Raw genomic sequence first — 9,574 nt, forward strand, 5'->3', positions numbered from 1 at the left:
ATCATTATCATTATCGTTTCTATAGCATATCTCTCACCTTTATCTCATATGAAATCTTTTATGAACATAGACTCGTAATTTTGCGGAACATCATAAGACGTGCATTAAGGCTTATGGACAATCTATAACAATGTCGGGGTGACATGAGGTCGAGAACCCCCGAGTCCATTATGGAGCATTCATAAGCATTATACCTCACCTTGAAGGAATTAGCATATAAGGTGAGTGTAGTCAATGAACATTATCAATGGATCGTAATATGGATCGTTAACCTTGTAGAACCATGATATTATAGGCCTTAGTATCTTTAGACTTAGACTCATCATCATCATTACTACATTCGTAACATACCTCTTATCTTATCCCATATGGCTATTCGTGAACATAGGCTCTTAGTTTTTCGGAAAATAGGAAAGTCATGGAGAGGTAAGGAAAATACTATCATAGGAATCATATAAGGATCATTAACTTCGTAGGAATATCATATAATGAGCTTTATGACTTCTAGACGTAGATTCATTATCAACATCGTCATGCTCGTAACGTGTCTTGTTTCTTTATCTTGTGATGCTCTTTATAATCGTAGACTCGTAGTTTTTGATACGTAGGAAAATCATGAAGAAAGGAGGAATATCATATGATGAGATTTATGCCTTAGAAAGAAGGGACTAGCCTTACATACCTCTGTCGATTACTAATATGTCGTTTGCTTGTTCTCATTTAATGCCCACGTTTCTACCTTCAAGAGAAGTCGCATTAACATTAGTTAATCGGCTATAAGAACGTGTTACTATTTCTAGGGAAAATTGGGCAGCATTTCCTTTGTTTATGCAACTTTTCCTATGTTCTATATCAACTTCCAAACGTTCATAACAACATTCACAATATCGTAGCCACAATCGTCATTTATCTACATTTATCACATTCCACCATTTTTCTCCAATTTCTCTACATTTATGGGTCTTAGCTCACCATCACATTTTCTCATATATCACGCCTATTTCATGGTCTACACGTCATTTGTAACATATTTATACTCCCAACTCATCAACATTCATAATTCAATCCAACTATCATTCAACTATGACACTATTCACATTTTATGACCCATTTACTACACTCTTCTATAATCCAAGTGTTTCAACGTATAAATACTTCAATCATAATGAGAAAGTCATAAAACTTACCTTAGATGTGGTAGGAACGAGCCTTGAGTAGCAATACTCTTCTATACCAAAAACCCTAACTCCCTTCCTTTGAAATTTCTTAGCTTTGATGAACCTTGATGTGCTTCTTACACTTAATTTTGTGGGTTTGATGAAGTGAATCTTTAGTTTCACTTGGATTCTTGCATATGAAGTGTTTGGAAGGCTCTAGAGAACTCTTGAGTCGTGGAGGAGAAATGGGAATGAAAAAAAAAGGACTTGGGTCTCTTATTAAAAGTTAAAAATCTGACTCGTCGGCAATTCTACGCCAGTTTTTACGGGCCGTAAATATTTCTACGGGCCGTCAAAATGGCCCGTAAAAATGCCCAGTCAAATATGGGTTTCTGCGAACGTTTTACGCTGGTCTTTGTCAATTTTACGGACCGTATAATTATTTTACGGTTTGTCAAAATTTCTACGGGCCGTCAAATGGTCCGTAGAACTCTTCTACTCAGACAATCTGGCGTAGAATGGCCATAACCTTTGATCCCGATATGCTGTAAGGTCCCACAACCTATGGTTGGAAATCTCTTTCTATTATCTACAACTTTCATTCTTGGTGTTTTTCAAAATTCCAAACTTATAATAGCTTTTTGGCCCCTCCAAATCAGATCATCCGAAATGTTCCCTTAAATCACCCTTTTGGATGGCTTATGCCCATATTTGGCTTATGGGTCCTTCTTAGGACTTTCTCAACATTCCATGTACTACTCATATATCTCTTCATATGTCCTTTATCAAACTCCGATGTGTGGGCCCCACTTAGCTTACAGCAACGACGGCTTTTCGGTAAGTGACATATGAACCAATTCAACTCATATGGTCTCCAAATGTCATATGTATGCCATTATTACACTCTTATAATATAACCTTTCTCCTTTATCCTTGCATAACTTTGCTCTTCCTCAGGCCCATACTAAGCTGGCTACGACCTAGGTAGCACGAAAGTTTCCAAGGTGTAACAGTCGGTGAGCCTCCTATTACCATTATATAATCATAGATGGATTCACAACAAAGAAATCATGCCTTTAGATAGAAGGGTTAGCCTTAACATACCTTTACGTCTTCTTAATTACTTAACGTTCCTCCATCCAAGCTCACAAATCTTTTATCACATAGGGATAAGCTTTGGATCAGATTTTTCCACCTGAGTGAAACCTCCAACTTCAACACCAAAGGAATTCTTGGACTCTACAAGCCCTAGTGACCATCCTAACACTTGAATCTCTTGATTTTCACCTTTTCAATCCTTGATTTCACTTGGGTTTGGTTGGATACGTTTAGGAGAATGTTCTAGAGCTTTAATGGACTTCGGGAAATGTTAAAATGAGCAAAAATGAACACGGGTCGAGATTATATATAAAAAGAAATCTAGTAACGACTCAGATTTACGGTCCACTTTTACGGACCGTAAAAATTATTTGATCTGTATAATTGGACTGTAAATTCTGACCAGTGGCTCACTCCTTCTGGAACCAATTTACGGTGGGAGTCAACCACATATACGGTCCGTAAAAATTATACGGTCCATATATCTCACCGTAAAACCCACCTTTCCTGAAACATATTCTCGTCGGTTTGTTCAACCTTTAATCCTCTCAATACTCGCTAAACATGAACTTAACCCCTTATAACAATAAGATAAACTCTTCTAATCTCATTTAACCTTGATAATTCTCATATCCAAGACTAGAACCACTAACACACGACGAATCTCAATGTACAAAACCACGAGGTGTAACAAGTAATGGCACTTGCGACTTGTTCATATGAGTGACAAGGGATTGTCTTTGTTGAGCAAGCAGAATTTGTTAGATGGGTACAAAATCATGCTTTATTTTTTTTGAGCATCTTTTGTTTCGCAAGGAAACAAGGGTGAAGTTCACTAAGAAGGCAGAGCACAAGACCAAAGACAAGTTAGATTGTACACATTCAGGCTTGTGGGGTCCAAACAGAGTTCCCTCCACGAGTGGTGCTAGGTATTTTATGAATTTGATTGGCGATTATTCAAGAATGGTATGGGTGTATTTTCCGCAAATAAAAGATGGGGCATTTCCAACATTTGCTAAATGGAAGATGGTGGTTGAGATGGAGATAGAAATAAAAGTTAAGCATCTTTAGGCCGTCAATGGGTTGGAATTTAACAAATCAGAGTTCAATGATTTCTGCAACCGAGAGGACATTGTGAGACACCGCACTTGTATTGTAATACCACAACATAATGGTTTTGCAAAACATATGAACATAACATAGGGAACGAAACATGCTTCCACAATTATGTGTAACAATTATAAAATTAAGAAAATACTACTTCAAAATTATTTGCGAAATTTAGTGTTAGTAATAGTCTAATCCTTTTGGTAAGTTATTAAGGAATAAGAAGCATAGTGAAATTAATTAAAGAAAAAAGGAGAGCCAAATATTGGTGTCAATCATTATGGAAACAAAACCTATCATAACTTATATTAATTTACAGTTACATACAACGACAATCTCATTTGATTTTTTTCAAAAGGTAAGAAATTATATAATTCAATGGTGACAAATTAATGAAATGATCAAGTTAAAATGTGAGACAAAATAATTTAAACTATCAAGATTAATGATAGTAATAGTTTATTTACCCATTCTATGATATAGATTTTCTTACTAAAATTATATTTTTGGTATGTTTTTAAAATTGAGAGATTTTGGTTTAATTTTGATTTCTGTCAAATCTATTGTAAACTAATATATAGAAGGTTATTTACAAGATTCCTAAATATTGTCTTGTAAGAACACCTCACGCCAACTATTAAAATCCTTCTTTGTTCCTCAACTTTTCACCCCTCAATTGCATTCTCTATTCCTTTGTCTATACATCTTCTCCACTTTGGAGATCATATCCTCCAAAAACAATTCTCAAATGCATGCCCAAAATCCGGTACCCAAAAAGTGCAGGCGCAAATTACTACTTTAGGCTCTCGAGAAGAAAAAACATTATTTGAAGCTCATGTAGAGACAATTAATTTATTTTATGTTTGTGTATCATGTATGTGTTTGATAATATTTCTTCAATTATTGATTTATATTATATTTTTAGGATTAAATCATATACTTAATAGTCTAACAATCATAGGGTATTGAATAAAAGATCAGTCTAGATCTTATTGACGGTGCGAGATGTCACGACCCAACCCCGTAGGCCGTGACTAGCGTTCGAGCTGGCCACTCGTATACGCACCTGTTAGCTATATGATCAGTTCACAACAAACATAATATGGAACTTATAATGACCAAAACATAGTCTCGGAACTGTCGCCTAAATGTATATATATATATATTCGGCAACTTGTCTCCTGAGGAGTCACAACTATCAACAGATAACACAGTACATAAGCCGACAAGGCTGTCATAACAGGTGGGAACGTCCCAACTATATATATAAACGCAAGCCAACAAGGCTGCTACCACAACATGACAAAATATGCAAGCCGGCAAGGCTGCCACAACGATAGAACACACATACTAATCATACACACAACTGATCACATCTGGATACAACCCACATACATGTCTACAGACCTCTAAGAGTGTCAACAGTGAAATAGGACGGGACAGGGACCCGTCGTACCCTTAGACAACATATACATATATATATCGAAAAGGATCTATACCAAAATCTGGGCTCCGGAACAATGGAGCTCTCCAAGATAGCAAAACGGAAGTCCTAAGCTAGCGGCTCACCAAAGAGCGAATCAGTACCTGCGGGCATGAAACGCAGCCCCCCGAAGAAAGGGGGTCATTACGGAATATGTACTGAGCATGTAAAGCGTGAAATACAGTAAAAGGATCTTAACTGAAATAAAGAGTACAGGATACAAGTACAGTTTTTAGAATACCAAAACACTTGCCTTTGAAACATAACCATGCTTGTCAAAATCATATATCATATACATATATGCCGTACCCGGCCCTCTAGTGAGGGACTCGGTGAATAAAGTCATCATATGCTCTCCTGGCCGCCATAACATGTCATCATATCATCATATCATCATATACATATATACCGTACCCGGCCCCCTAGTGAGGGACTCGGTGAACAATGCAGTGAAACTGTGCACGATAACATACCCGGCCCGGGACTCGGTGAAAGATATATTAAAGCATGCACGAGCAGAGTAGTGAGAAACTATATGCAAATTTAAAACATTTTCAAGGACTAAATAGAATAGTCAACACGAACCACCATTTGCAAATTCAAATAATAGTCATATCAAATACCTTTCGGATGTCCTTGTGGATTATATCAAAATGGAACTTTGAAATCACATGTACATATCAAAACATAAAAAGAAAAATAAGTTATGGGAATCAAGATCATTAGCCATCCTAGTGGCTCTAGGAATAGAAATTTCTTTGGGATCGTATATATATATATCGTCTATTCATTTCTCAAAGACCATGGGAAAGAAGGATTAACTTCACATACTTTTAGCGCTTATTCGCCACACAATACGTATACGCTGCCCAATAATAACTCAACCTATATTAAGACGTCAAGAGCTACGGTTAAACTACGAGGAGATTCAAAACGTATTCTAACGTTAGTAATTCCTTTCTAGATAATTAGATGACGTTTCCCTTGTTTTCAAGTCAACCACATCACAACCAAGCCAACGTTATTAACCACACGTTCAAGCGCTAATCCGAGACTACTCAAGACAATATTCGAGAACGTTTCGGACAGCCCACAACGTTCCAAACAGCTCACATTCAACATGTTCGAATACAATCCACATACGACTACTACTTATTCTAGTTATCTGTAATGATCCATAATCTTTACGTTTTCATCGAAACAACCTACAACAGCCCAACCAACATAAACACAATGTATAATCTTAACTATCATTAATTTTCCAAGCTCAACAAGATCAACAACAACGTATCAAAACAGCCCACATGAGATTTCAAATCAGCCCATACCTTACAACACTCGATAATAGTTTACATGCGATTATGACACATCCATTTTATTCTTATTAGTCTATAGTCATAATATTTCGTCAAAAAGTTTCTATAACAGCCCAACCAACATACAATACAATGCATAATCTCAATTATCATCAATCCCCCAAGCTCAATAAGAACAACAACGACACATCCAAAACAGCCCCTAACTATTACACAAAAGATGCTCGGAATTCTTGCAAACGTTTACGAACATACCAAGCAAACCACATACGATTCTTACACATTATTTCATATCTTCTTTTCATATAATTTTAGTAAGATACGACCAGCAGCCACACGACAACTACATCATCAATTCATACGCAAACAAGCTACATTGTCATCACTATAATCCTTACAACAACCCAGAAACAATTTTAGCTCCAACTCTAACCATTAAATACCTTCATTTCCATCATAAAATTCATGAAAACAACAATCAAAATATCAAGTAAAATCAGTTCACCACCTTCCACACAAAACAGTCCCTACACGGCCTTAATTCAACAAGAATAACAACATGTTCATATCAATACAACTTCACCATTATCTTTCTAATCCTTTTCATTATTTTATTATATAATCTATGATAGCAACAACTATAATTACTAAATAAAATCAGTCCATTATTTCCACACCAAACAGCCCCCTACGGCTTCCACCATGCCTCAACATCAACACACACAATTTCATACATGCAATTCACATTTACACATTCCTAACACATCCAAATCACCCTTAAAACAGCCCCTACGGATTCAACAACATTCCAACACCAACATTCATAATTTCATACATGCAACTTATATTTACACATCTACCACCCGTTTTAAACCACCCTTAATACATGCAAAAGAAAGTTAAACCTTACCTTAAACACTTGACTTCTCAACTTAGCTAGAATTTGTGAATTGAACTAATAATTGTTCTTGTTGCTCCAATGGCTACTCCACGTTGCTATGCACCTTCCTAAGGGTTGAAACACTTTGGAAAAATATTTTTTTTGAATCAAATTGGAGAGCTCCAATTCTGGCCAGCCATGGCCGAGAGCCTCTCTCTCTTGGCTCTAAGTTTTATATTTTGTTGAAGATGATAAAATGAGCTCTTAGTCATCAATTTCACATTATATATGCAGCCCCTAAGAGTGACAAGTGTCCCACTCAAGGCTTGAGCCAATCAAATAACCTTGAAGCAAATTTCAAAAAAAATAAAATCCACTATCTCGGCTACATGGCCGAGCCTCACACTCTCACTTCTTTCAATTTAAATGTCTACAATGCAATTGAATGTGTAGTGGATGAGTCAATATTTAAATTGTGTAATGAGTCTTCCACTAGCATGCTTTCATAAAATAATGATTTGCCAATAATAAAATGTGTAATGAGTCTTTCACTAGCATGCTTTCATAAAATAATGAATTGCCAATATTAAAATGTGTAATGAGTCTTCCAATAATATTTTTATACTAAGTAAAATTTATAACCAATTAGTTCTAATCTAGAAATTAAAGATTAAAGGTTTCTATTTTGTGTCCGGGAAGGGTTCCGTCTTTAACTCACGTCGATTCCTTCGCGAATAACTCGACGTATAAAAAATTCGGGGTCTAACATTCTTCCCCCCTTTAGAACATTCGTCCTCGAATGTCGAATTGGTCCCGTAAGGTCCTATAAGAATTTTTGGAAAGGTTTCCCTTATCGTCATAACATATAGTCTTATCAGACAATCAATATAATCAAGTGAGGAGTTTAAGTTACCTGTAGGCGTACGGAACAAGTAAGGATACTTGTCTTTCATCTCCTCCTCGGCTTCCCAGGTCATCTCTTCCCTATTGTTGATTTGCCATAATACTTTGACGGAAGCCACATCCTTAGTTCGCAACCTCCTAATCTGTCGATCAAGTATGGCTATAGGCTGCTCTTCATAGGTTAATTCCTCTGTCACCTGGACATCATCTACGGGAAATACTCTGGAAGGATCGCATATACATTTGCGAAGCATTGACACGTGGAAGACTGGATGCACTGCTTCCAAATCAGCTGGTAGGTCTAACTCGTAGGAACCCTGGCCTACTCTACGGACAACCTGATAAGGCCCAATGTATCTCAGGCTTAGCTTCCCTTTCCTGCCAAATCTCATAACACCCTTCATGGGCGACACCTTCAGGAACACCCAGTCACCAACCTGAAATTCTAAGTGTCGACGTCGATTATCTACATATGATTTCTGCCGACTCTGGGCTGCCAGTAATCTCTCCTGAATAAGCTTCACTTGATCAACAGCTTGCCGAATCATATCTGGGCCTATCAACTTAGTCTCACCAACATCAAACCAGCCAATAGGTGATCTGCACTTCCTCCCACACAAGGACTCATACGGTGCTATCTGAATACTCGAATGGTAGCTGTTATTATAGGCGAACTCAATAAGTGGCAAATGATCATCCCAGCTACCCCGGAAATCAATAACGCAGGCCCGTAACATATCTTGTAGTGTCTGAATGGTACGCTCGGCCTGTCCGTTAGTCTGAGGGTGAAATGTTGTGCTGAGACTCACTTGTGTCCCCAATCCCTCCTGGAAGGATCTCCAGAAGTTAGCTGTGAACTGGGCTCCTCTATCAGAGATAATAGCTGTGGGAACCCCGTGAAGTCTCACTATCTCCTTAAGGTATAACCTGGCATAGTCCTCAGCTGAATATGTAGTCCTGACTGGAAGAAAGTGGGCTGATTTTGTCAACCTGTCAACGATGACCCAAATAGAGTCATATTTTCGTGGAGTGCGAGGTAAACCTGTGACGAAGTCCATATTGATCACCTCCCATTTCCAGGTCGGAATCTCCATCTCCTGTAATAGTCCTCCAGGCTTCTGGTGCTCGATCTTAACCTGCTGACAATTCGGACACTGAGCAACAAACTCTGCTATATCCTTCTTCATGCCATCCCACCAATACAAGCATCTGAGGTCATGATACATCTTCGTTGACCCTGGATGAATAGAATAACGGGCATAGTGTGCCTCTCCCATCACCTGTTGTCGTAACCCTGCAACCTCAGGTACACATAATCTACCTTTGTATCGTAGCACCCCGTCAGGTGCAACCTCAAATGGGGTCTCTTCCTTTTGAAGAGCTGCATCCCTATGATGTACAAGAATAGGGTCCTCGTACTGGTGTCTCTTTATCTCTTCTATGATAGAGGACTCAGCAACTCCCCGAACAGAAACCCTGCCATTATCAGAATCAGCCAAACGGACTCCCAAATTAGCTAACTGGCGAATCTCACGGACTATCTCCTTCTGCTCTGGTTGTACATCTGCCAAACTACCCATAGATTTACGGCTGAGTGCATCTGCTACAACATTTGCTTTCCCTGGGTGGT

The sequence above is a fragment of the Lycium barbarum genome, chromosome 1, assembly GCF_019175385.1.
Source record: "Lycium barbarum isolate Lr01 chromosome 1, ASM1917538v2, whole genome shotgun sequence".
Classification (NCBI taxonomy): domain Eukaryota; kingdom Viridiplantae; phylum Streptophyta; class Magnoliopsida; order Solanales; family Solanaceae; genus Lycium; species Lycium barbarum.